At 48.3% G+C, this 27,780-nt stretch overlaps 1 long non-coding RNA gene across 1 annotated transcript; it reads right to left on the bottom strand.

Moving 5' to 3' along the window:
* Positions 1–3,398: 3,398 nt before the first annotated feature.
* Positions 3,399–27,713, bottom strand: LOC109285079 (uncharacterized). Its single transcript, XR_002092745.2, has 3 exons — positions 27,453–27,713; positions 6,031–6,235; positions 3,399–4,365 (listed from the first exon to the last, which is right to left on the bottom strand). It is a non-coding gene; the product is annotated as an uncharacterized LOC109285079 (long non-coding RNA).
* Between the last annotated feature and the right edge of the window lie 67 nt (positions 27,714–27,780).

The raw sequence follows: 27,780 nt of genomic DNA, 5'->3' as shown, positions 1-27,780 counted from the left end.
TGATCCCATAGTCCAAATCATTCATGAAGATGTTGAAGAATTCTGGACCCAGGAAAGACTCCTGGAGAACCCCACGTGATACCACCTCCCAACTAAAGACATTGAGCCGCTATGGTGACTTAGCAAACACGATGATCCAACCAGTTACCTGCCCATGTTGTAATACATTCATCTAGTCTGTATTTCCCTAGCTTGTTAATGAGAATGTTGTGGGAGAGCTTGTCAAAATCTTGCCAAAGTCAAGATCTATCATATCCACTTCTCTCTCCCATCCATGAAGCCCATCACCTTGCTATAGAAGGAAATCAGCTAGATATCAGAGAAAAACCCCAATGGAGATGCTAATAGATTACTTGGAGGGATGGAGGAGGACCATGAACTCGAAGAGAAGAGGTGAGAACAGCAGGAGTCTCTGCCTCTGCCTCTGTTCTCACCTCTTCAGGCCAAGTTCACAGCCCTCCTCCATCCCTCCAACCAGCCTGATCGCTGTTTGTCCTGGCAGGACTTTATTGCTAACAATGACTGGAACATTTAGTAGAGGCACGTTTACGCTTAGACCCAGTCTGAGTTGGAACGGGTCCTTTAATATGCAAGTACCCATCCCAAGAGTTATAACAACCAGGTCTTACCTAGCACTTATCCTCAGTGGATCACTTAAGTACAGTGAAGAGGACAAGGATTACCCTAGTTTCCTGTGTATACCACACCCCCATATATATGTACTAGCAAATTGCCCGTCAAGGATGACGGGTGTGGGGGCAGGCAGGGATGGGTCCCTGCGTCTGGCTCCATGCCCCTCCCCTCCAGAGGCAAATTAAGGTGCACTGGGGCCCTGGGCAAGCACAACATCGGAGGCCCCCTCCCCCCATGGGAGCTGGGCTGCAGGGGGAGAGGGGCCCCTTCCCCTCCTAGTGCTGGCGGGGGAGGCTGGGGGGACCCTGCCAGGCTGGGGGGCACATGCCACCTCTTCTCCCTGCTCCCCGCCCCTCCTACAGCCCAATGTGCATACACACATAGGTGTGTGCAGTCTACTCTCAATCTGCACACAGACACACACACAGACTCACAGACCCACACACACACACACACACACACACACACACACACACACACACAGTCCCACAAACAGGCACACAAGCCCACACACCCACAGACCTGCAGACACAGACCCACACACACACAAACACAGACAAGCACACACGCACACAGCCAGACACCCAGACCCACAGACAGACAGGCACAGACCAACAGGCACACACACAGTCCCACACACACACACACACACACACACACACACACAGGCACAGACAGACATACAGACCCACAGACCCACACAGACAGGCACTCAGATCCACACACAGACCCACAAACAGAGACAGGCACAGAGGCAAGAGACCCACACAGACCCATAGAGGCACAGACAGGCACATACAATGCACCCCCCGCCCCCACACACACAGACAGGCACACAGACCCACACACACGCACAGATCCACACAGAGGCGCGCACACATACATACACACACACATGTTCCCCTCAGATGACCTCCCCCCACTCCAGTCTCGGTCACAGGGAGGCACCCCCCGCCCTCCGGCCCCATCCCACTGCCCTGCAGGCGCTGCTCCCAGCTGTCCCGTGCAGCCAGGCAGATGCTGAGGGCCCGCTGGGCTGGGCTGGGCTGGGCTGGGCTGGGCTGGGCTGGGCCAGCAGTGTCACCCCCTCCTAGCTCCCCTCTGTTGTGGGTCATGGCTCCCAGCCTGTCTCGGCCCCCTCCTCCCCAGACACAGCCCCGCCCGGCCCCTGCAGGCCCCTCCTGCACCCCCACTGGGGAAAGTCCCCGCTCCCAGGTCCCAGGGGACAAAATGTGAAAGCCACAGTTTGAAACTTGGTGCCAAAACCAGGTGGGGGATTTCAAACTGCAGCTCTTGCTGCCCTGCTGGGGAGGATCCACTGTCACACCGGGGCTACGCAGTCGATTGCCACTGCCCTCTGGCCGTGCATGCGCAGTTGGCTGAAAGCGTTACAGGCAGACAGACACACCTCCAGGCTAAGCGTTTATTTTATTAGAACAAGTGCTTGAATTTTGAAAGGGAGCCTGAAAGAATAAAAACAGCTTCCAATGAGGTAGGCAAGTGGAGCAGGTAGGGAGCCAAGCTTGCTCCTGTCCCAGCCCTGCACACCATTTGGGGTGACAACCCAACCCATCATGGTCCCAGGATTGTCACAGCTCTGGAGGCAGCGCATGAGGCTGGACTCAGCACATGGCTCCAGTGCATCGGGCTAGATGTGTCCCACCAAGTTGGACCCCATGTGCCCACCTGCTTTAGCACATGGGTGGGGAGGGGGCTCCCCACAAAGGAATGGCAGTTAATCTTGCCATGCTTTGACTTTCCCCCATCCCTCCACCAAATTTCCAATCCCACAGAGATCCCTTTCATTGCCTATAACGCATACACCAATATTCTCTAGCTGTTTTGGGGTAAGGTGACGCAGCTAATTATATTTAGGAAAATATGATAACCAGCTCAATTGGCAACAAGACAGACTTAGGTTGACTCTGGGGAAAAGTTTTCTAACCCTGAAACCAGTTCAGCCCTGAAGCAGATACTCAGAGGGCTGGAGGTGTCTCTGCCATTGGAAGTTTTCAAGACACAGCTCGGCTGGTTTTTGTCAGAGTTGATGCTGCCTTGAGCAGGGGACTGGACTGATGCACCCTCCTGAGGGCCCTTCTAGTCTTATATTTCTCTGACTCTATATGAGTTCCTCTCATTAGGATTTCTATGAGTTCCCCTCTGCTTCTGTTTATTAGAGGATAAATACAGTATATCCTACAGAGGCAAAACCAGATCCACCACTGTAGGTCTTTGTAGCTCAGCAGGTGCATCTACACATGCACCCAACTGCACAGTAACAACTGCGCAGTCCTGGCAGTGCATGGGTCATTTCTGACCCTACTGTGCAATAGCAACAAACTATTGTGCAGTAGCATCAGTGTCATGGTTCATGCCCACCAACCCTATGTCACTGTAGTGTCTCATAGATGCACCCAGTGAACCCCATTTTGGATCGTGAACCCCAGTTTGAGATGGGAAGACAGAGGCACAGAGACCTGACATGACCTACCCATGGCCAGTCCATAGCCAAGAGGCAGGGATGAGCCTGGAACCCAGGTGTCCTGAGTCCCGTTCTAGTATTTGATCCACTTAACTCCAATGCCTCCCCCTCCTTAACAATTATTAGTTCTTAGCTGTGCTGCACATGTCTCCAACACATTATTATTCCATGGAATCCATTAGCCCCCATTTAAGGCCTTTCCAAAGAGACTGGTAGGGCTGTCCCACAAATTGCCAATGCTCAAATCACATGCAAGACCGTATAAGGGGGGATAAGGCAAAGTGCCACGTTTATTGATCAAGTGCTTAATACCCCCCCACCCCACTCCCGCCATTCATTCCTCGATTTCTGTTCTGCGCTGGTATATGTTACCAGTCTTATCATTGCTCAGATCAACTTAGTGGTCAGCTAAATTGATAACAAGTAGAAGCCAGGCTCCTGCTGGTCCCTCTTGTTAGATGAACATGCAGAACAAGACCCAAAATCGATATGTCTCACCCCAACTTTTATAGTTTTGTCAATTCACCCAGTCCTCTGCTGTATTATCACTGTGTTCTTCCTTGAAGGTTGATTGCCGCTGTTCTCTTGCCGTTCTGGGGCAGAATCTTCTTGTTTTGGTCTTTTATCTGTCTGCATTCTTCAGCCAGTCGCCAGCTGATGTTTTCCTTTTCCACTGACACGCTCTCATCCATTCTCTCACGCATACAGCACACAAAGGTGGAGCACTTATGTCAAGCTACAGAACAATACAAAATGGAGTTTCTTAAGGCAATACAAAACTAAAAAAAGACATAACATCAAAAGCAATAGGCAAAAAGTCTATTTCTATAACATTCTCTTCCTTGATTCTTCAAAACATTTTGTTTTGAATAGATCACACTATAATTTTTGCAAAACTATATATTGTAAAGCAATTAAGGCACATGATTTCAATTTGAAATACATTTATTCCATCCAACAACACATACAACACATTACAGTCAGCATTATTCCAGTTAATATAGAAAAGATGATAATAGGATATAACGTAACATTTAGGACCGCCATCCATGATGGTGACCATCCCTTGAAAATATCATACCAATGAGATACCATCATTTGTCTAGCTTGTTCAGATACTCTCAGAATATCTGAACCTTGGTGTAAAATAGTTCTAGTACGCAGCTGATTTTGTTCTTGTGTTGCAGTAGTAAGATGGCTAATTTGTGAATTCTTTTGTAACCAATAATTGAAGGTAGTCCAATTGATTCCTAAAGAGAAATAAAAATCAAGCAAATTATTCCCATATCCAGGGATCATTCCTTTTGTTTTGTGAATTGGGAAATAATAGGTCAGTTTAGGGGTTTATACTATGGATATATTACACATACATTGTTGTACTGGCAGCTCAGAAGCATTCCTCCCTTGCCAAACAACTCCTTTTAATCCAATTATACACACACCACTTTCTCTATCATAATGCACCCTAGTTGTTTCATTGTTTAGTTCATCCCAATAGCAAGTAGACAGACTTGTGCTCTGTGCTAGGCAGGGTTCTTTTAAAATGGGAAGAGTTGGACATATCCATTGTTGTGGTGTTCATCTATCACAAACTCAAAGATTTATGATATTTCCATTGCTATCTATGTGTGTCCTGACTAAGCGAGGTATCCAGATATGTCTTTCCTTAATAAAAGGCAAAGCTACAACAGGCCATAATAATTTTCTGTGCTGATGTGGCTGGAAACGTATCACTTGCACAATAATCTGCCCAGTTCAAGTTCTTATATCATCAATCTGTGTCTGGAGAGGCCTATACCATCCAGGAACATAAGGGGAAAATATGTTGTTTGCATGTCAGGCCAGTAATAGGGCTAAAACACTCATATCTTTGGCTCTTATCCACTCCGTTTCCCTTTCATTTAACACAATTGCTAGTAATTGTTGTTAAATTGCTATTGCTGTTTCATTGGCTGTGTCCTCAGGGTGGTGTATTGAGCCCAAAAGGCTTATATGATTTCAAGTCTGCCATTGTAATTCAAGAGTATCTATGCCAGTTTGTGTGAGTTCAACAAACTGATGTTCCTGTCCCTCTACAGTGGTGTGGTGTAGGCCCTCAGTAGTGCTCACCTGGTTTTTTTAATGCTTCCAAATCCACAGAATTTAAAATCCCCGTTCCTGTTCCCAGCCCTCCTAATAGTAAATCAGTTAAATCACCTCTTTGTCCAGTGTCTTCATGCTTTAATGATTGATACCAGGCATTAAACAAGGGAGCACTGTAAGACCTGCACTCCGGTTTAATCCAAGTTAAGTTGTTTATTATCCAATTTACTTTGATATGCAAGGTAACTATTAAGGGTGCTAATTGCATCTCTATAGGGGGTTGTAATTTAAGCACCTGAGAAAAAGATGCCTCAGTAGGATTCCCCTGTAGAAAAGTGAACATTTGCTGAGTTACAGGCCAACAAGGTCCAAGGAATCACATTGATACAACACCAACTCCCGTAGATCCCCAGCATTTATTTGCAATGAGGAGGCTTGTGTTTGATAAGGGTAAGTCTCCCAATAGTCAGGTATGGTTTCCAGAATATATTTAAATCCTTCTAGGCTGCCAGACCTTGTTTCTTCTTTAATTCCACATCCCCAGGTGTGATTAGTGTCACTCGTACGGTTTACCCAGACCCCAACTTGCACAGAATTTATGGCAGCTACTGTTTTATCCTGATATATGTGAACGGGGCGGTTGTTTTGCCACCATTTAACGCACCATGTTAGGCTCGGTATTTCCGGTGGTTTCTTTGAAGTGTATGGGGCTTTAGACAGTTCAGAAAAACACTTCTCCCACATATCATGAAGTGGTCTTCCTTCTTCAGTGGCAAATTGTATAGCAAGGATAAGATACCAATTACGTAATACAAACATAAAAACAGACTTACACGTCTTTTGCTTCACCGACTTCCAGAAAGATATCCCTGTAAAACACTTGCACAATTTAAAATGCTCCAAAGAAAAATAACAAAAACATAACAACATGCTGATACGTCTTAACAAAGCAATAAGCAAGGCTAAGGCAAAATATCCAGTGTTCGTGCCATGCGGTTCCCAGCATCACGTGCACTTCTCTCTCTATATATGTTAAATCTGAAATACATAAACATTACAAGTAAATGTGTTAAGAGAATGGTTTTAGCTGGGAAACATGAACCCACTTAAGTTTCCCATCCTTCTCGATTCAGTAGATCAAAGGACTCAGTCTACCGACCATGGAGTATGGGCCCATCCATTTGGACTGTGGGGTATGATCCTTTTTGCCCAGTTTCAGATACATCACTTGGTCTCCTGTTTCCCCCAGCACTGAGTCTGTGGCTTTTTCATAAGATGTCGAGTGGGTAAGGTAACTAGTAGGGTGAAAGTGCTAGACTTTAGGAAAGCTGATCTCAATGCACTCAGGCGATTAGTCAAGGACGCACTGCAGAGTAGGAGTTTTGAAGTGATGGGAGCCCAGAAAGGGTGGCTGTGCCTAAAGGAAACGATCCTTTGGGCACAGAGGGAGATGATCCCAATGCAAGGAAAAAGAGGCAAAGGGGCCAGGAGGCTTCCATGGCTGACCAGAGAAATCCAGGGTAGCCTACGGGCCAAAAGGGTGGCACATAAAAAGTGGAAACAGGGAGAGATTACCAAAGAGGAGTATACTTCCTCTGCTTGCGCTTGTAGGGAGGCAGTTAGGCGGGCCAAAGCTACCATGGAGCTGAGGATGGCATCCCAAGTAAAGGATAACAAGAAATTGTTTTTTAGATATATTGGAAGTAAAAGGAAGGCCCAGGGAGGAATAGGACCCCTGCTAAATGGGCAGAAGCAATTGGTGACAGATAGAGGGGACAAGGCTGAACTCCTCAACGAGCTCTTTGCCTCAGTGTTCCTAAGCGAGGGGCACGACAAGTCTCTCACTGGGGTTGTAGAGAGGCAGCAGCAAGGCGCCAGACTCTCATGCGTAGATCCTGAGGTGGTGCAGAGTCACTTGGAGGAACTGGATGCCTCTAAGTCAGCAGGCCCGGATGAGCTCCATCCGAGGGTGCTGAAGGCACTGGCCGACGTCATTGCAGAGCCACTGGCGGGAATATTCAAACGCTTGTGGCGCACGGGCCAAGTCCCGGAGGACTGGAAAAGGGCCAACATGGTCCCCATTTTCAAGAGGGGAGGAAGGAGGACCCAGGCAACGATAGGCCAGTCAGTCTCACCTCCATCCTTGGCAAAGTCTTTGAAAAAATTATCAAGGCTCACATTTGCGAGAGCCCGGCAGGACAAATTATGCTGAGGGGAAACCAGCACGGGTTCGTAGCAGGGAGATCGTGCCTGACTAATCTAGTCTCTTTTTATGACCAGGTTACGAAATGCCTGGACACAGGAGGAGGGGTGGATGTCGTATACATAGACTTCAGGAAGGCCTTCGATACGGTATCCCACCCCATACTGGTGAACAAGTTAAGAGGCTGTGACTTGGATGACTACACAGTCAGGTGGGTGGTGAATTGGCTAGAGGGTCGCACTCAGAGAGTCATAGTGGATGGGTCGGCTTCGACCTGGAAGGGTGTGGGCAGTGGGGTCCCGCAGGGCTCGGTCCTGGGACCGATACTCTTCAACGTCTTCATCAGCGACTTGGACGAGGGAGTGAAGTGTACTCTGTCCAAGTTTGTGGATGACACAAAACTATGGGGAGAAGTGGACACGCCGGAGGGCAGGGAACAGCTGCAGGCTGACCTGGACAGGTTGGACAAGTGGGCAGAAAACAACAGGATGCAGTTCAACAAGGAGAAATGCAAAGTGCTGCACCTAGGGAGGAAAAATGTCCAGCACACCTACAGCCTAGGGAATGACCTGCTGGGTGGCACAGAGGTGGAAAGGGATCTTGGAGTCCTCTAGGACTCCAAGATGAACATGAGCCGGCAGTGTGACGAAGACATCAGAAAAGCTAATGGCACTTTATCGTGCATCAGCAGATGCATGACGAATAGGTCCAGGGAGGTGATACTTCCCCTCTATCGGGCGCTGGTCAGACCACAGTTGGAGTACTGTGTGCAATTCTGGGCGCCACACTTCAAAAAGGATGTGGATAACCTGGAGAGGGTCCAGAGAAGGGCCACTCGTATGGTTAAGGGCCTACAGACCAAGCCCTACGAGGAGAGACTAGAGAAACTGGACCTTTTCAGCCTCCGCAAGAGAAGGTTGAGAGGCGACCTTGTGGCTGCCTATAAGTTCATCATGGGGGCACAGAAGGGAATTGGTGAGTATTTATTCACCAAGGTGCCCCGAGGGGTTACAAGAAATAATGACCACAAGCTAGCAGAGAGCAGATTTAGACAAGACATTAGGAAGAAATTCTTCACAGTTTGAGTGGCCAAGGTCTGGAACGGGCTCCCAAGGGAGGTGGTGCTCTCGCCTACCCTGGGGGTCTTCAAGAGGAGGTTGGATGAGTATCTAGCTGGGGTCATCTGAACCCAGCACTCTTTCCTGCCTATGCAGGGGATCGGACTCGATGATCTATTGAGGTCCCTTCCGACCCTAACATCTATGAATCTATGAATTGTCTTATTTGTTTTTTCAATTGCCCCATTAATTCTATGTTGCAGGGTATGCTTGTCTGTTTGCAGCTGCTTTAACCACTGAAAATAGTCATTTTCTGTGACCACTGGCTGGCGGTCCAGATATTCTGTAAGCTGTTCTGGATTTATTATTAGTTGCATAGGTTGCCCAAATAAAATCTGGTGTGGTTCAATTTTGGTTCGCAGTCTGTCACTGCTCTGGATGGTGGCTAAAATCAAAGGTAATTTCTCAGGCAAATTTTTTCCTGCATGGTCTACTACTTTCTGCAGTGCCCCTTTGATGGTGCGGTTCGTTTGTTCAACTTGACCTGAAGATTGCGGTTGATACGGGATATGTAATTTCTATTAAGTTCCTAGGGCTTGAAGCATCATAGTAAACACAGTTCCTACAAAGGCCCCTCCATGATCAGAGTCAATGATTTCAGGAGTCCCGTATCTGCATACTACTTAATTGAAAAGCGTTTTGGCTGCTATCCCAGCACTGTTGTTCTTAGTAAGGGAAGCCTCTACCCACCCAGAAAATGCATCAATAATTACAAGCAAATACCACAATCCTTCCTTACAAAGAATGTGTCAATAAAATCAATTTGAATCCGATGCTATGGTCCGAAGTGTCTTTGACACATCATCGGTTGCCAATGCGGGGGTCAAGCCTTTTCCATGGCACATCGAACACGGTTTCTAACCCATGTCTCCACATTGTCTTTAATAGCTTCCCAATTAGCAATCTGCTCAACTCGTTGCAAAGTTCCCTTGATTCCCTCATGCATAAATTGGTGTGCCACATCCATCCGTTCTTGTTTTTCTATTTTACCAGGGATGTGTTGAGATGGCTTTTGAGGTAACTCATCCTCAGTATCAGCATTTAAAGGAATTGTTTGGTCTGACTTCTTTGCTTGACTCCTGGTGACAACAGCTATAGGTCTGTCTCTTGCCAGGGTAGCTACTTTATTGTTCCAGTATGTTTCTAAATAACTATCCTTATTGTGTGCCTTTACATCTCTGATTTTCAGTAAATGGGGGTATTGGGTTACCCAGTGGAAAACCCGCTGCCACTCTTTTACATATGCAATGTTCTTTCCACCTGCACCTTTCCAATTATTCCTTGCCCAATCGTACATCCAGTACTGAATCCCTTTTACACAAAAATCACTGTCCGCATAAATATACACTGATCGGGGAGGCTCTTCATATAACTTTAAAACCTGATAAATAGCATGCAATTCTGCGTGTGAGCAGATCCATGGTCTATATAGCCCTCCAAAATTTCCTCCCCTAAATTTATAGCTGCATATTTGACACTTTTTTCCCCCCAGTTATTATCATTGAACTTCCATCTGTGAACCACATATGATTTTCCTGCCCTTCAAAGTCTAATTCCTCTAATGGTGGGGCTTCTACTAAAGCTATCCTCTGTTCTAAAGTGACTTTGGGCAGGGCTGCCCGGGGGGGCAGCAACCAGGGCAATTTGCATCAGGCCCCTGCAAAGCAAGGGCCCCCTGCCTCAGCTCCTGTCTGTACCGCCGGCCCCTGCCCTGTGACATTGCTCACCCGAATTCTTGGTATTTTGTTTTCATAAAAAAGAGGAAATCAGTGTATTAGAGTGTATGATGATGCTGAATCATTCTCAACATGTCATTGTGGCATTATGGGACCCATCCCCCACCATGAAGTAGATATTATACATAGCTGTGTGTGAAACAGATGCTAATTTGAGGTTTAAATGATTGTGGGATTGATGGCCAAAGCGGGGTCTAAATCAGTCACGGTAAGGTACTGTCTTTCTTTATCTCTGGGAAGCCGAGGGCCTAGGCCAAGTAGCTCTGGTTACAGAGTCTGTTGGAGGAGAGAAGGAACAGGGAAGGTTTAAGGAGGAATCGGTGGCAGAGCAGGGCTGTTGTCACAGAAAGACCTCCTGGGGAAAGAGTTCAAGTCATGAGTATATGCAAGCTCTGTGGGTTCTTAAGGGCCAAAGTCAGAAATGAATCTGCAAGAATATAATAAGTAAAATGATATATATTGTTTTCTTTATATTTGCCAAAGACAATAACAACATTAGACAAAACACATATTCAGGTTCACATGTTTCCCCACTTCAAAAAGTACTTAAATGCAAAGTGTCAATATAAGTCTTAGGACAACAAAAAAATTAAAATCCTTCTTGATTGAAGAAGCCTGTGCTCCAAACTGCAAATCTTGCTTTCAGTATTGCAGAGATGATTTGCTCTCTTCTGGTTCTTCAAACAGCAGCAGTTACTTACTAAGGCCCATAAGAATATGAATGCCCTTAATCAAGCAGGGGTGTCCAACCTTTTTGAATGTGGGGCCAGATCACGAACTTTTTATCACCCAGCAGGCTGGTGAGCCATCTTCAAAGACCTCACAGGAAGTGGTATCACATCAGGAAGTGATGTCATGTGAGCTTTGACATCAATGAAGTTGCAGGAAGTGACAATGAAATAGGTCTGGAAATGTGGTTGAAAATCCAAAATAAAAACAATATAAAAGCCAGAATGAAATAATATCAAACACTTGACTAAAATAAACACTTTCGCTTCTACTCACTTCTCAGTAAATGAAAGAAGCATAATGCAAGTCAAAATATCAAATGTGGAAAAGATATCAGCCAGAGTGGAAACTTATCAAAGCAACAAAATATGGGCATTTTTGAGAATAATCTTCAAGAAGATTTACTTTTATTGAATTAATAACTTGTTAGTAACACATGTAGTAACAAGTTGAACACCCAATCCTGCACAAAGAGAAACAGAAGCATTGCCTGGACGAAGGTGGTGGGATCTCAGTCAGCAGCAGGGGTAGAATTCAGATTTATCTGGCCCAGTGTTAGATGCTTACATGCCTCTTCATTCACCGCCATCATATCCAGTGTTACCCCATCTTATCCCTTTTATCAGCAATACACTATATGCTGGTTAAAGAGAAGAGACAAAGGGTCTCCAAGAAAAGGGTATCATTGCTCCGAAGCTGGTATACCCCTTATGGTCTTTACCACTCTGCCTTGTGCTTGGCTTGCTGTGCTCAAGGCTGGACTATTGGGGTGAACTTTCATCGGCATACCCAGCTGCAAAGTAACAGACCAGGCATTGATTAAAGTAACCCTCCCAAAATAGTCTTGGAGACTAGCTTAGCTGAGTCACCAGGCTGAAAACAGGTCACCTAATCTAAGGTCAGGTTGGCAGCAACCACAACACAACCAGCCCTACTTTGTTATAGCTCAGAGAAATAGAGAGGAAAGGGGGAAATGGAAACAACAGCTGATCTTGCAAAAGCCTCTCTTGTTTGTACTTTATCCAAAGATCTGATAACTTATCCCATAGTACAACAGCTACTGCACTGAAGAGGATGAAGCAGAAGGAAGATGAACTACTGTTGTGTTTGTTCTCTTTTCTGGACACCATGCTTTACAAGCAACAGATAGCTAGTTAATTGCTCCTCAGCGCTGGCTGAAGCTTGCTGTGCAAACACGCCCAGGAAAGCAGGGAGTGGCAAGTTAGTTTAGCAATCAGAATAGACCATAAATCATTACTCTTGCTGCAACTGTGGCCTATGGATTCAGCACCAAGACCAGGAGTCAGGCAAGCTGAACTATATTTCCAGCTCTACCACAGACTCACCACATAACTTCGGGCAAACTGGTTCCATGGGAGTACCTGACCTGGACCACAGGAGGCAGCAGGCATCCTGCCACCAGTCAAACAAGACCTTGGGAAGAAATTTCCAACAGCTTCTTGCCACTGGGAGGAGGTAGAAATTAAAGAGAAAACCTCTTCCCTTTTCTTTTTGTCCGTGTGTTAACTAACAAGGCACAGAACAGAGCCTGAAAACCTCGCTGTATTTCCAGTACCAGCCCTTTGCTCACAGAGGTTAGGACAGCGAGGGAGTGGAGCAGACTGCCTAGGGAAGCTGTGGACTCTCCATCACCGGAGGTGTTCAAAAAGATGTTGGACAGCACAGGTCGGGCATGACCTAGGCCAGCGTTTCTCAAAACATGGGTTGCGACCCAAAAGTAGGTCTCAAGAAAATATAAAAGGGTCATGAGCAAACTTTAAAAACAGGTTCTCCTTTAAAGGAGAAAAACATATAAGCGTGGCTTTTCTCTTGTGGGCTGGCAGAGTTGCAGCCTGCAAGGGGCTACTTGGGGCCCCCCCTATGCCCCACACACTGGGGTGCTGGGGTCTGGAGGTAGGAGCAGTGAGGGACACTGGGTTGGGACTGACCATCTATGTTTATAAATGGGTCCTGGTACAAGAAAGGTTGAGAACCGCTGATCTAGACCGGGGTGGGCAATTATTTGAGGCAGAGCGGAGCAACACAGGGCACAACCCTTGCTCCTCAGGCTCCCAGTGGTGAGCCAGATAGGATCAATTGGTGGGCTGGATACAGCTCATGGGCCATATTTTGCCAACCCCTGATCTAGGCATAGCCGTGCCTATGTTCTCCTATGGGCACTTCTCATGCTTCTGGGCTTTGCTGGTTCCCCCCCACAACCACCATCACCCTTCCCCTTTCTGCTATATGTGCCAGGGAGTTTTTACATCTTCCTCAGAGGTACTGGGTGTTGGCTACAGCCAAGGCTAGGGACTTACACTGGGGTGTGCCAATGCTCTTTCTGGGACCAAATCCAGAGGTTTTTGGCTAGAGGGCTATGTCCAGAGGTAGGCAACCACTTCCATGGGTGCCAGAGCATCGCACACAAAAACATTTTGCTTGGCACGTGTGCCTCGGGGCAGACTTCAGGGGAAGGGCCGGGGCTGTGCTGCCACAAGGATAGAGCCCCTCAGGGCTCCCCCCCCTGCCTGCCACTGGCACACCAACATTTTACAAGTCAAGGCTGCAGGTGTTTTTGGCACTGCCCAAAAAACACTGCCAAGCCCTGGTCTTGCCCTCTGCTCAGGGTCCCACTGATTGCCAAATTTGGAGTCAGGAAGGAATTTTACCAATGGTCAGATTAGAGCAGACTGTGGAGGTTTTTGCCTTCCTTTGTAATGCTCAGCACCTGGCTTCAGGGACGTGGGCACAGTCGGCTCCCAGGAGGGAAGACCAGGCTTTGAGGTTAAAGCCTCGGCCCCAGGAGATGGGGGTCAGAGCTGAGCCTCCCCCGCCAATGAAAGGCAGGGACCCCCCCACACACACACACAGGTGCCACGAGCCCACAGTCCCTGGCCCAGCCCCGGGGGAGGCGCCGTCTTCCCGCCCCGACCCTGGCCCCGACCGGGCAGGAGGCAGCAGAGGCAGACAACGAGGGCGAGCCCGGCCGCCACGCTGCCTCTGCGGGTCCGCATCGCCTCTCCACGCTGGGCTGGAGGGAGCCGGAGCCGGGGCTGGGGTACCATGGATCACAGAAAATGCCTTGGTGGGCTGCATGGCGGCCCGCGGGCCATAAGTTGGACAAGCCTGGGTTAAAGGCTGAACGTACAAGTTTATTCTCCAGCAACAGTACAAAGTCAATCCTCCTTCCTCTGTCTACTCTCTTTGCAGTTACTTTCTTTTCCCTCTAAACAGGGGCAGGGCCTGTTTATCCTCTGCCATACCCACAAGCCTGCACCAGGTGCAACCCAGGTTATGGGGGTTACATGTGCACCAGCTAAGATTTCCAGGCAAGGTCCCACTGGAGAGTAATGGGAAAAGGCCTAGGAGTGGTGCGACTCCAGGCCTTAAGGAAGAAACCCTTCCTTCCTGGGTAGTGGAGGAGGCCAGCCAGCTGGCCACAGCTAGAAGACCTGGGAGACTGAGCCAGGCCCCAGGAAACTGGTAGGAGAGAGCAGCTCTGCCAGGAGGGGTTGGGATTTGGAGGTGCTCAGGAGAATTAAACTTTATTCCTATCCCCTTATCCCCGTGTAAGAAAAAATGAAGCACACCTATCAATCTGTGGCATCAAAAAGAAAGGAGACAAAGGAGAAAAAAGCTCGGGATGAAAAGGGGAGATGGACATTGGATCAGTTTGGCTGGGTGGTGAAAGGAAATAAGGAAGTTAGAAGTGGAGCAGGTGATTCAGGTGGCACATCACTTGCAGAAAATGAAGGATATTCTGATCATGAAAACATTACAAAGGGAGCAAGCAGTGATGTAGCAGGGGAATGTGAAAATGAGTCAGGTTTGGTGGTGCAAGCTGAAAGAGACATAGCATCAAATGAGAAAAATGAGACAATTGATCCGGTTTCTGGATCTGCGCCTGAGCTTCACCAGGAAATGTTCTCTAATTACCCGGCCACCTGGGAGCATCTTGCTAGGTTGCAAAGGGATCTAATTGTGTCCAAGGGCCCACCACCCAAACCTGCAAGCTTCCCGTGTGATTCCTCCAAATGATCATTCCCTACATCTGTTTTCTGCAAGACTCTGTCCAATGTCGAGAGTGTGAAAAGGGACTGGCTCGTTTGGAGCAACAAGGCAGCTGTCCTGTTCTGCTTTCCATGCTGTCTCTTCTGAGATCAGAACAAAAATCAAGCCCTACACCATTTCAGATTCTGCCACGGGGGTATGAACAATAACTGGAGAAAACTGTATGACAAAGTGAAGAGACACAAGGCCAATTCTGGTCATATTCAACATTATTTACAGTGGAAAGATCTTACAAATGCTCTTGGTGGAAAAGGAGGATAATGCTCTTGAAAAGGGTATACATTCAGAGAAGGAAAAGTGGCGTAAAGCGTTGCAAGGTCTGGATGACATTACCTTGTTTCTGGCCAAATTAAATTTGCCGTTCCGAGGATCACATTCTACCCGAGAGCATGACGACAGCAGGTTGGTCCTTTCTTTTGTACAGTTCATCAGTAAATACAGTCAAGATATGAATTGCCACCTTGAAACTGTTACGGAGCATTGGATGGCTGGGGAGAGAACGCAAGCACACTACCTGTCCTGGCATAGTCAGAATGAGTATTTGAAGGTGTGCGCCAAGAAAGTACTAAATACGATTCTTGAGGAGGTGAGAAATGCTCGCTACTATGGAATCATCGTAGATGGGGATGCCTGATGTCTCACGTACTGAACAGTTGGTATTTATCATGAGATATGTACATGAAAAAGATGGAAAATAGATTCATAGATTCATAGATGTTAGGGTCGGAAGGGACCTCAATAGATCATCGAGTCCGACCCCCTGCATAAGCAGGAAAGAGTGCTGGGTCTAAATGACCCCAGCTAGATACTCGTCTAACCTCCTCTTGAAGACCCCCAGGGTAGGGGAGAGCACCACCTCCCTTGGGAGCCCGTTCCAGACCTTGGCCACTCGAACTGTGAAGAAGTTCTTCCTAATGTCCAGTCTAAATCTGCTCTCTGCTAGCTTGTGGCCATTGTTTCTTGTAACCCCCGGGGGCGCCTTGGTGAATAAATCCTCACCAATTCCCTTCTGTGCCCCCGTGATGAACTTATAGGCAGCCACAAGGTCGCCTCTCAACCTTCTCTTGCGGAGGCTGAAAAGGTCCAGTTTCACTAGTCTCTCCTCGTAGGGCTTGGTCTGCAGGCCCTTGACCATACGAGTTGCCCTTCGCTGTACCCTCTCCAGGTTATCCGCATCCTTCTTGAAGTGTGGCGCCCAGAATTGCACGCAGTACTCCAACTGCGGTCTGACCAATGCCCTATAGAGGGGAAGTATCACCTCCCTGGACCTATTTGTCATGCATCTGCTGATGCATGATAAAGTGCCATTGGCTTTTCTGATGGCTTCATCACACTGCCGGCTCATGTTCAACTTGGAGTCCACTAGGACTCCAAGATCCCTTTCCACCTCCGTGCCACCCAGCAGGTCATTCCCTAGGCTGTAGGTGTGCTGGACATTTTTCCTCCCTAGGTGCAGCACTTTGCATTTCTCCTTGTTGAACTGCATCCTGTTGTTTTCTGCCCACTTCTCCAACCTATCCAGGTCTGCCTGCAGCTGTTCCCTGCCCTCTGGCGTGTCCACTTCTCCCCATAGCTTTGTGTCATCTGCAAACTTGGACAGAGTACATTTCACTCCCACGTCCAAGTCGCTGATGAAGACATTAAAGAGTATCGGTCCAAGGACCGAACCCTGCGGGACCCCACTGCCCACACCCTTCCAGGTCGAGACCGACCCATCTACCACGACTCTTTGGGTGCGACCCTCTAGCCAATTCGCCACCCACCGGACTGTGCAGTCATCCACATCACAGCCTCTTAATTTGTTCACCAGTATGGGGTGGGATACCATATCAAAGGCCTTCCTGAAGTCCAGGTATACGACATCCACCCCTCCTCCTGTGTCCAGGCGTTTCGTAACCTGGTCATAGAAAGAGACTAGGTTGGTCAGGCATGATCTGCCGGCCACAAACCCGTGCTGGTTTCCCCTCAGCATAATTTGTCCTGCCGGGCTCTCACAAATGTGAGCCTTGATAATTTTTTCAAATACTTTACCAAGGATGGAGGTGAGACTGACCGGCCTATAGTTGCCCGGGTCCTCCTTCCTCCCCTTTTTGAAAATGGGGACCACGTTAGCCCTTTTCCAGTCCTCCGGGACTTGGCCTGTGCGCCACGAGCATTCGAATATTCCTGCCAGTGGCTCTGCAATGACGTCGGCCAGTGCCTTCAGCACCCTCGGATGGAGCCCATCCAGGCCTGCCGACTTAAAGGCATCCAGTTCTTCCAAGTGACTCTGCACCACCTCAGGATCTACGCATGGAAGTCTGGCGCCTTGCTGCTGCCTCTCTACAACCCCAGTGAGAGACTTGTCGTGCCCCTCACTTAGGAACACTGAGGCAAAGAACTCGTTGAGGAGTTCAGCCTTGTCCCCTCTATCTGTCACCAATTGCTTCTGCCCATTTAGCAGGGGTCCTATTCCTCCCTGGGCCTTCCTTTTACTCCCTACGTATCTAAAAAACAATTTCTTGTCCTTTACTTGGGTTGCCATCCTCAGCTCCATGGTAGCTTTGGCCCGCCTAACTGCCTCCCTACAAGCACGAGCAGAGGAGGTATATTCATCTTTAGTGATCTCACCCTGTTTCCACTTTTTATGTGCTCCCCTTTTGGCCCTTAGGCTGCCCTGGATTTCTCTGGTCCCCTTTTGGCCCTTAGGCTGCCCTGGATTTCTCTGGTCCCCTTTTGGCCCTTAGGCTGCCCTGGATTTCTCTGGTAAATAGGATGTGCGTGAATGATTTCTGAAGATGGTGGACTGCAAAAAAAAGAAAGGAGTAGACATCATGGAGCAGATAAAGGAAGTACTGGCAGAGTGTATGGTAGAGTTGCAGAACTGCAGAGGCCAAGGGTACGACAATGCTTCAAATATGTCTGGGAATTACCACGCGTGAAAACTAGGATATAGGATGAAATTCCTCAGGCATTGTTTTCACCCTGCAGTGCATACTCTCTGCACCTGTGTGGTACTCTGCCATGGAGAAGAGCCCTGAAGTGAAAACATACTTTGGAAATGTACAGAAGCGGTACATTGTATTTTTGTGCAGTCCTGCAAGATGGAAAATTCTTCAGGAAACTGCAGGACTCCCTCTTCGCTCCGTGTCAACAACTAGATGGAGCTAAAGGGATGCTGGATTCTCTCTTCAAAACTGAGGAAGAACTGGACTTGACAGCAGAAACCCAGGCTGATGTTTCAGGTCTCATTGAGTGGATGCGATCCTTTGAGTTCATCCTTCTGACTACAGTGTGGTACAAATTATTGCAGTCCATCAATATCCAAAGCAAGCTTGTCCAAGGATCCAAGCTCACCATGGAAGAAAGGATGCAACATGTCAAGAGCCTCCTGGAAGAAATTCAATCGTTGAATGATTCCTGGCCAAGTCTTCTCACGGAAGATAAGGTTATCACCCAAATCTGGAGAACACACAGAAGAATCCGAAGGATGAAGCATTTCCACAATGAGCCAGCCAATACAGAACACACAATCTCTTCCCCTGAAGATAAATTCAGGGTTGAAGTGTTCATCACAGCCATGGATACGCTCCTCTCAGATCTCCGAAGCCTAGCTGAGCCCACGGGGAAACTCTCAAGCTTGTTCTCACCCATACTTGATCCACCAGCTGTTGCAGAGGATGAAGAAATTGCAAAGTCTGTGGCGTCCTTATCCACCACATACCCACGAGATGTGAACATGGATGAGTTGCAAGAAGAACTTTGCCTGTTGTACAAAATCAGGAAAGACTCAAATTTAGCTTCTCAACCAGATTTATGGCAAAGGTGTACAATCTGTGTTCCCTCAGATGTGCATTTGCCAGTCTCTGTTGCATCCGGAGAATGCACTTTTAGTAAGTTTAAGATTATTAAGAACTACCTGCGGTGGTCAGCGATCGGGGAAGATAGGCTGAACTATGTGATCATGCTTTCAGTGGAGAAGGCACTTGCAAAGCAAATAAATTCTGATGATGTAACTGATGACTTTGCATCCATGAAGGCAAGAAAGAAATACTTTACTTAAACTTTTCTCTTCTCATTTTGTTCTTAAGTTCCTAACTTTGTAGCATAAGTTTAATAATTGTTTCACCTGCAAACTGTTAATGTCATTTTGCTTTAGTAACCTGGCTCCAAGGTAAATTCTCTCTGCCTAGCCCTCCTTGCCATGGGAACAAGCAAAGAAAGCCCACTTATACCCACTTCCCAGGGCAAGGGAAGGAGGAGCCGCATATGAGAATTCACACATGATGTACGCATGCAAGAATTTTCACACGTGGTCCCCTGGCTTTGTACACACACATGGGTCCTTGTAGGGGGCAGTGGTGGGGCCCACAACATCACACCTGCCCCAGCCCCATAAACCCTCTGGGCGGCCCTGACTTTGGGCACTCATGTTGTTTCCCCCTTTCAATTAAGGCATGAGTTAACAGGTCAGGTTTAGACACTGAATCAGTAGTGACTGCTCTGTTGACTAAAATTAGTCCATTGTGCCATGAGCGTGTTAGACAGTTTTCCTCCCACTAATTTGCCAGATAAAATATATTTGAGGGGGGAGTGTGTGCTTTGTATAGTGACATGATCAATACCAATACCGGGATTCAAAAGACTGTATGGCCCAAATCATGGCTAAGCATTTTTGCTTACAGAGGTCGACATTCAACTCTGCTTCCTGAAGCTTCCTGGATTCATAAGCTACTAGCACACTAATTTGCCTACCTCATTAGTTTGAAGCAGTGTTGCAGCTAAAGCCCTTTCATTTGCTGCCAAGCGAATTACAAACGTCCTTGATTCATCACGAAAATGCAAAGCTGGAGCTGTTAAGGGTTTTTGTTTTAAGATATTCAGGGCTTCTTCTTGTTCAGGTCGCCAATGCCATAGAGTCTTTTTCTTTAACAGTTTCCACAACGGAACAGTGCTTTCTGCATCCTTGTAAATGTGAGGTCTTAAAAAATTAAATCCTCCAAGCAAGACCCTCAGGGAATGTGCATCTGTGGGCGCTGGCACCTCTATTAGTGCCCGCACTTTTTGCTGGTCTACCTGTCTCCCCTCCTTTCCAATGATCATACCTAAGTATGTTACTTGTGCTCGCTCCAGTTGAGCTTTTTCCAGATTAACTTTAAACCCAGCTTTCTGAATAAGAGTTAAAACACTGTCAGTGAGCTGCTGTACTTGGTCTTGTGTTTCTCCAAAAATTAAGCTATCATCCACATAGGAAGCGATGAAAGGTCTTTCTTGTGGAGACAGGCAATTTAGCATGTTCACCACACGATGGTGTGCTAGGGCTGGTGAGTTGTGAAAGCCCTGAAAGTATATCGCTGCCTCCGCATCGTGAAAGCAAACCTAGCTTGTGATTCTGGGTGTAAAGGACTAGCAAAGAAACAGCTACAGGTCAGTTAGAGGAAAGTATTTTGCTGTAGCTTGTATCTCCTGTAACACCTCTGTCATGTTTGCCACAATAGGAGCCATGGAGGTTGTGCCTTTATTAACCCTTCTATAATCCACTGCTAAATGCCTTGACTTGCCATCTGCCTTTAAGACAGGCCATACTGGCGAGTTAAAAGGGGAGTTAGTTTTCCTAATAACTCCCTAAATCCTGAATGATCTGCATAAGCTGAACCTCTGCCTGTTTAGGATAGGAATATTGCTTTGGGGGTGGCACCAATTTTCCTATAATTTTAACACAGGCTTTGATATGACCTCATTCTGTTTTCTTATGCATCCCGACCATGGGGAATTTTAACCGCCATTCTTCGACTTGTTCTGCCGATAGGGCTGCAATTTGTTTCTCACCCCCTTTTGTTATTATGGCTCTTCGGGAGCAGTGAGGATAGGTTTCTAATTTCCATAAGGCTCTCCCGGGAAAATCAATCCCCATGTTATTTTTGAAGAGACAATCAGTTCCTAGAATGACATCCCCTGTCGTGTTGGGGGTCTGGATTAGTTCCCCCTTGGTCTGGAAACCTTGTATTGGGAGGGGTACTTTTGAGTCCACTCCCAGCCAATACTTGGTTGCCCCTGGAATGATCTTAGGGTAACTTGTCAGGACTTTTTGCCATCATGTGGAGTGAATTTTATTAGTGAAACTGCTGCTCCAGTGTCAATTAAAGTTAAAACAGGAGCACCATCTCCCTGCTGGACATAAATTCTAGGTCTTCCTCCGGGATCCCAAGTAACTTTGCCTATGAGCCTAGACTGTTGTTGTGCTCCTGTCTCTTGTGGTGGCCCCATGTCCAGCGGGCACCCCTAATCCTGCTGCGGTGGTGGTGGTAGTGGTGCACTAGGAGTGGTGATGCTCATCACCCCCTTTGGCTGTTGCATCTGAATCTGGAGAGCTTTCTTTACAATGTTTGCCATAGAGGCCTGATCTCATTGCTCAAAGCTTTCCCTATTTTGCATAAGGACTCGCCATGCTAAATTACGGCTCTCTCTATCGTAGACTTCTGTGGTATCATTCATAAATCCCCTTCTAAATCCCTTCCCTTCTTGTTGATAGGGCTGGAGGGTCAGATACACATTGCTGCTGCCTTTACCACATCCTCCACCTCCGCCTCTAAAGTGGCCTCTTCCTGGTTTAAATCAAGCACCACTCTCATTAGTGTATGTGACTGTATCCAATGCTGCTACAACTGCCACTCTTCCTTGTTTAATCTGAGGGACTCCATGGGTTGTAAACTGCCTAATCTGGCCCCGGTTGGTGACCAGAGAATCAGGTTGCCCCATGGCCCATGTCCCCATTCGGCTAGCATATTGGGGAGTAAGAGGCCGTACAGTCTCAGAGAGCATTTACACCAAAACAGACTGCATCGAGATTAGCTGCAGCGTGCCCCTGAGCATTTACAGGCTCGGCTACTCCTGCCATCAGTTGCATCAGGCCCCGTCGATACAGATACAGTGCAGGGTCTTCTTTGGGAGCTTGGGACATAGCTGCAGCTTGCACTCGCAGCTGTCGCCTTCCTATCTGTTCTCCCCGGGCTGTCAGAAGAGCTACAACACTAGCACGGTCCTCAAATACCACCGATCCACAGCTCCTTGTAGTTCGGGACCAGCATTGGTGGTAAAAAGGCGTTTGAACTCTTCTAGGGCAGGGGTGTCCAACCTTTTTGAATGTGGGGCCGGATCACAAATTTTTTATCACCCAGCAAGCCATATTCAAAGACCTCACAGGAAGCGGTATCACATCAGGAAGTGATGTCACGTGAGCTTTGGCACCAATGAAGTTGCAGGAAGTGACAATGAAATGCGTCTGGAAATGTGGTGTAAAATCCAAAATAAAAACAATATAAAAGCCAGAATGAAAGAATACCAAACACTTGACTAAAATAAACACTGTCCCTTCTACTCACTTCTCAGTGAATGAAAGAAGCATAATGCACGTCCACAGATCAAATGGGGAAAAGAGATCAGCCAGAGTGGAAACTAATGAAAGCAACAAAATATGGGCATTTTTGAGAATAATCTTCAAGAAGATTTATTTTTATTGAATTCATGACTTGTTAGTAACACATCTTGAACAAGTAGTAACAAGTTGAGCCCCCAATCCCGCACAAAGAGCAACAGAAGCAAACACAATCCAAACACCGGACAGTATTTTTACAAAGATTTTTCCTGCTCCGAATTTAGGTCGGAGCCCAGGTCGGTCGTGCTCTGCTCTTGAGCACATTGTCCAGTCTTGCAGGAGCAGACACAGAGCTGCAGGGGCTCAGCCACACTTTCCCTCCCTCCCGCCAGCCCGGCCCGGCCCGGCCGGCCCCTAGCGAGCGTGGCTTCCCCACCCGCTGCTGCGCTTCCCCCTTCCTGCGCCAGCTGGGCCCGAAAGGAGGAGGCTTCCCCGCCGCCACTGCTGGCCAGTGCCGACCCGGCCGGGCGTCCCCAGCACCACGGGGGAAGCCGGCTTCAGCCGCACGCTGCCCCCCGCAGCCGGGCCGGCACGGGCCAGGAAAGCAGCGTGCGGCTGCAGCCGGCTTGCCCCGTGCTGCTGGGGACGGGAGGAGGCCGGCCGGGTCGCACCAGCCAGCAGAGGCGGCGGCGGAGCCGTGTGGCGCTCGGCACTGAGCGGCGCAGGCAGGGCACAGTGCAGCTGCGCCCCCGCTGCCCCGGCCGGGCTCAGCCTGGCCCCGAGGCACACGGCTCTCCTCTGCCCACACGCACGTGCGAACTGTGTCCCTTCCCCAGCCCTTCAGCAGCCATTAGGAATCTGCTGAGGGGCCGGAGGGGACAAGGGGTGAGAACAAAACAGCGTTTACCTTCGTTTCCCGTTGCAGTACTGCGGGCCTCAGAAAATGCCTTTCATATTCATAGATTCATAGATGTTAGGGTCGGAAGGGACCTCAATAGATCATCGAGTCCGACCCCCTGCATAAGCAGGAAAGAGTGCTGGGTTTAGATGACCCCAGCTAGATACTCATCTAACCTCCTCTTGAAGACCCCCAGGGTAGGGGAGAGCACCACCTCCCTTGGGAGCCCGTTCCAGACCTTGGCCACTCGAACTGTGAAGAAGTTCTTCCTAATGTCCAATCTAAATCTGCTCTCTGCTAGCTTGTGGCCATTGTTTCTTGTAACCCCCGGGGGCGCCTTGGTGAATAAATCCTCACCAATTCCCTTCTGTGCCCCCGTGATGAACTTAAAGGCAGCCACAAGGTCGCCTCTCAACCTTCTCTTGCGGAGGCTGAAAAGGTCCAGTTTCTCTAGTCTCTCCTCGTAGGGCTTGGTCTGCAGGCCCTTGACCATACGAGTTGCCCTTCTCTGGACCCTCTCCAGGTTATCCGCATCCTTTTTGAAGTGTGGCGCCCAGAATTGCACACAGTACTCCAACTGCGGTCTGACCAGCGCCCGATAGAGGGGAAATATCACCTCCTTGGACCTATTCATCATGCATCTGCTGATGCACGATAAAGTGCCATTGGCTTTTCTGATGGCTTCGTCACACTGCCGACTCATGTTCATGTTTCCACCTCTGTGCCACCCAGCAGGTCATTCCCTAGGCTGTAGGTGTGCTGGACATTTTTCCTCCCTAGGTGCAGCACTTTGCATTTCTCCTTGTTGAACTGCATCCTGTTGTTTTCTGCCCACTTGTCCAACCTATCCAGGTCTGCCTGCAGCTGTTCCCTGCCCTCCGGCGTGTCCACTTCTCCCCATAGCTTTGTGTCATCTGCAAACTTGGACAGAGTACATTTGACTCCCTCGTCCAAGTCACTGATGAAGACATTAAAGAGTATCGGTCCAAGGACCGAGCCCTGCGGGACCCCACTGCCCACACCCTTCCAGGTTGAGACCGACCCATCTACCACGACTCTTTGGGTGCGACCCTCTAGCCAATTCGCCACCCACCGGACTGTGTAGTCATCCAAGTCACAGCCTCTTAACTTGTTCACCAGTATGGGGTGGGATACCGTATCGAAGGCCTTCCTGAAGTCTAAGTATACGACATCCACCCCTCCTCCTGTGTCCAGGCGTTTCGTAACCTGGTCATAGAAAGAGACTAGGTTGGTCAGGCACGATCTGCCCGCCACAAACCTGTGCTGGTTTCCCCTCAGCATAATCTGCCCTGCCGGGCTCTCACAAATGTGAGCCTTGATAATTTTTTCAAAGACTTTGCCAAGGATGGAGGTGAGACTGACTGGCCTATAGTTGCCCGGGTCCTCCTTCCTCCCCTTCTTGAAAATGGGGACCACGTTAGCCCTTTTCCAGTCCTCCGGGACTTGACCCGTGCGCCACGAGCGTTCGAATATTCCTGCCAGTGGCTCTGCAACGATGTCGGCCAGTGCCTTCAGCACCCTCGGATGGAGCTCATCCGGGCCTGCCGACTTAAAGGCATCCAGTTCTTCCAAGTGACTCTGCACCACCCCAGGATCTACGTATGGCAGTCTGGCGCCTTGCTGCTGCCTCTCTACAACCCCAGTGAGAGACTTGTCGTGCCCCTCGCTTAGGAACACTGAGGCAAAGAACTCGTTGAGGAGTTCAGCCTTGTCCCCCCTGTCCGTCACCAATTCTTTCTGCCCATTTAGCAGTGGTCCTATTCCTCCCTGGGCCTTCCTTTTACTCCCAATATATCTAAAAAACAATTTCTTGTTGTATTTTACTTGGGATGCCATCCTCAGCTCCATGGTAGCTTTGGCCCACCTAACTGCCTCCCTACAAGCACGAGCAGAGGAGGTATATTCATCTTTAGTGATCTCACCCTGTTTCCACTTTTTATGTGCTCCCCTTTTGGCGCTTAGGCTGCCCTGGATTTCTCTGGTCAGCCATGGAAGCCTTCTGGCCCCTTTCCCTTTTTTGCCTCGCTCGGGGATCATCTTGCTTTGTGCCCGAAGGATTGTTTCCTTTAGGCACAGCCACCCTTCTTGGGCTCCCATCCCTTCAAAACTCCTACTCTGCAGTGATTCCTTGACTAATCGCCTGAGTGCATTGAGATCAGCTTTCCTAAAGTCTAGCACTTTCACCCTACTAGTTACCTTACCCACTCGCCGTCTTATGTTGAATTCTATTATAAGGTGATCACTGTCTCCCAAATGGCTACCGATCTGGAGGTCCCCTATCATGTCATCTCCTGTTGCCAATACCAGATCCAGTATGGCATTCCCCCTAGTGGGACCGTGTACCTCCTGTGTCAGGTGGAGGTCCTGTACACAGGTTAGAAACCTGCGTGAGCGATGGGACCTTGCTGTCTGCATCTCCCAGCAGATGTCCGGGTAGTTTAGGTCCCCCATGACTACCGCCTCTTTAGCTTTTATGGTCTCCGAGAGTTGCCTCAGGAGCCCCGCATCTATTTCTTCCCCTTGGTGTGGGGGTCTGTAGCAGACGCCTACCACCAAATCCCTTTCTCCTTGCCCCCCATGTAGCCTAACCCACAATTCTTCTACTTCCTCAACCTTGGATTCTGTCTTGATGAGGGTTGATGTATATTGCTCACTGACATAAAGTGCAACCCCCCCCACCTTTCTTCCCCGACCTGTCCTTTCTATACAATCTATAGCCCTCAATATGTACCGCCCAGTCATGGGATGTATCCCACCAGGTCTCTGTTAGCCCCACTAAGTCATAGGTGTTTAGCGCAAGCAGGAGCGCTAGTTCATCCTGCTTGTTCCCCATGCTCCTAGCATTAGTATATAGGCACTTGAGCCCTGCGACTGGTGCCTTTGCTGCCCCCCCGCTCCGAGTCCCAAGGGGCCCAAGAGGCCTTGGCGGGCCTCATGGCAGCCCGTGGGCCGTATGTTGGACCAGCCTGTTCTAGGGTTACCTCCTGCCAGACATTCAGTTGTAAGGCACAGACAGCCCACTGGGACAGGTTTTTTCTAGTTAAAACTCCCAATGTTCGTGCCATGGCCTGTACGTTGGAAGTGGAGAGGGGGACTACAGTTCGGGCTGTGGATTTTACGTGATCCTGATCGTCCCTATTTTCAGTCACCTGGGTAACTGCTGCACAAATTTTCCTTCCCCATTCTGAATATCTCTATCTCATCCCTTCAAAAGGGTCACTTCCCTATCTTCTTCTTCACAATAATTTTCTCCTGTAACTGTGGCTATCTGGCAAGTAGCAAAGCCTAATTTGTGTTTCAGGTGTTTAATGATTGACTCACAGCGGCTATAGTTAGCAAGGGCTTTTCTAGGGTAAGCCAAAGCACCATACCCTGTAAGACTTCTGTCTCCTTTTTATATTTAGCTTGTTCATCCACCTTTCTCGACAATTCACTCTCTCTTATTTTCCCTTCTCGGTATGCCTCTTGTAAAGGCTCCAACTGACTTTGAGCCCCCAAAGCTGTAGCCTTCCATCTCTCCCGATCCTCCTTAACCTGCTGTAACTCCTTTTGCAATGCGCTGTTCTCTTGTTTCTCCTTCCTTACTTTATCATATGCATCCTGGCATCCTTCCTACAATGACCAAAAGACCACAGTCTGTTTTTCTTTTGAAGTCCATGGCTTGTAAATTGCCAGGTACTTCTCCAGTCTATCCTGGACAATATCTGACAAGGAACCAACATCTGTCACCACCTGTTCTGCCCAAGGATTGTGACCAAGTCCCTGTAAAACCTTTTTCATGGCAAACATCTCCTGCACATAAGGTAAAACTATTGAAAAAACTTCCTTCCCAGGTTTCTGTTTCTTAGGTTCCTTCTTTCTTCTGAACAAAAACATCTCTGAATCTCTTCAGCCAGTCACCAGCTGGTGTTTCCCTTTTCCACAGACATGCTGTCACCCATTCTTTCACACATGCAGCATACAAAGGTCGAGCACTTATGTCAAGCTACAGAGCAATACAAAATGGAGTTTCTTAAGGCAATACAAAACTAAAAAAAATACATATAATTAAAAGCAATAGGCAAAAAGTCTATTTGTCTAACAGGGCTACTAATCAGTTTCTAGATGTTCCTAAAGTTTACTTACATTCAATTTTCTTTTGCTTGAAGCATGTCACTGGCTTGCAGTTGTTCCCTGTCAGAAGTTATGTGTAGGTCAGCTCTGCCTGGACTGAACTCCTGCGAAGGATGAACCACCTAGTATTTACAAGGTGCCTTTTATGCAAATTATGATCAGACATTCCCGACTCAGCTTGCAAAATGGTGGGTTCTTCTGTGATTTGTCTATGATTGTCTCTTCTGCAGTGAGCTTGGCCTCACTACAGCTTGTGCTACAGCCTGTCTCTGATTTAGTGAGTTGAATGCAAATCTACCCTGCCCTCTTCACTTCTCCCAGCCATAGGGAGCCAGGCAGC

The sequence above is a fragment of the Alligator mississippiensis genome, chromosome 11 (assembly GCF_030867095.1).
Source record: "Alligator mississippiensis isolate rAllMis1 chromosome 11, rAllMis1, whole genome shotgun sequence".
In the NCBI taxonomy this organism is placed as follows: Eukaryota; Metazoa; Chordata; order Crocodylia; family Alligatoridae; genus Alligator; species Alligator mississippiensis.
This window is presented reverse-complemented; position numbering and strand designations above follow the sequence as displayed.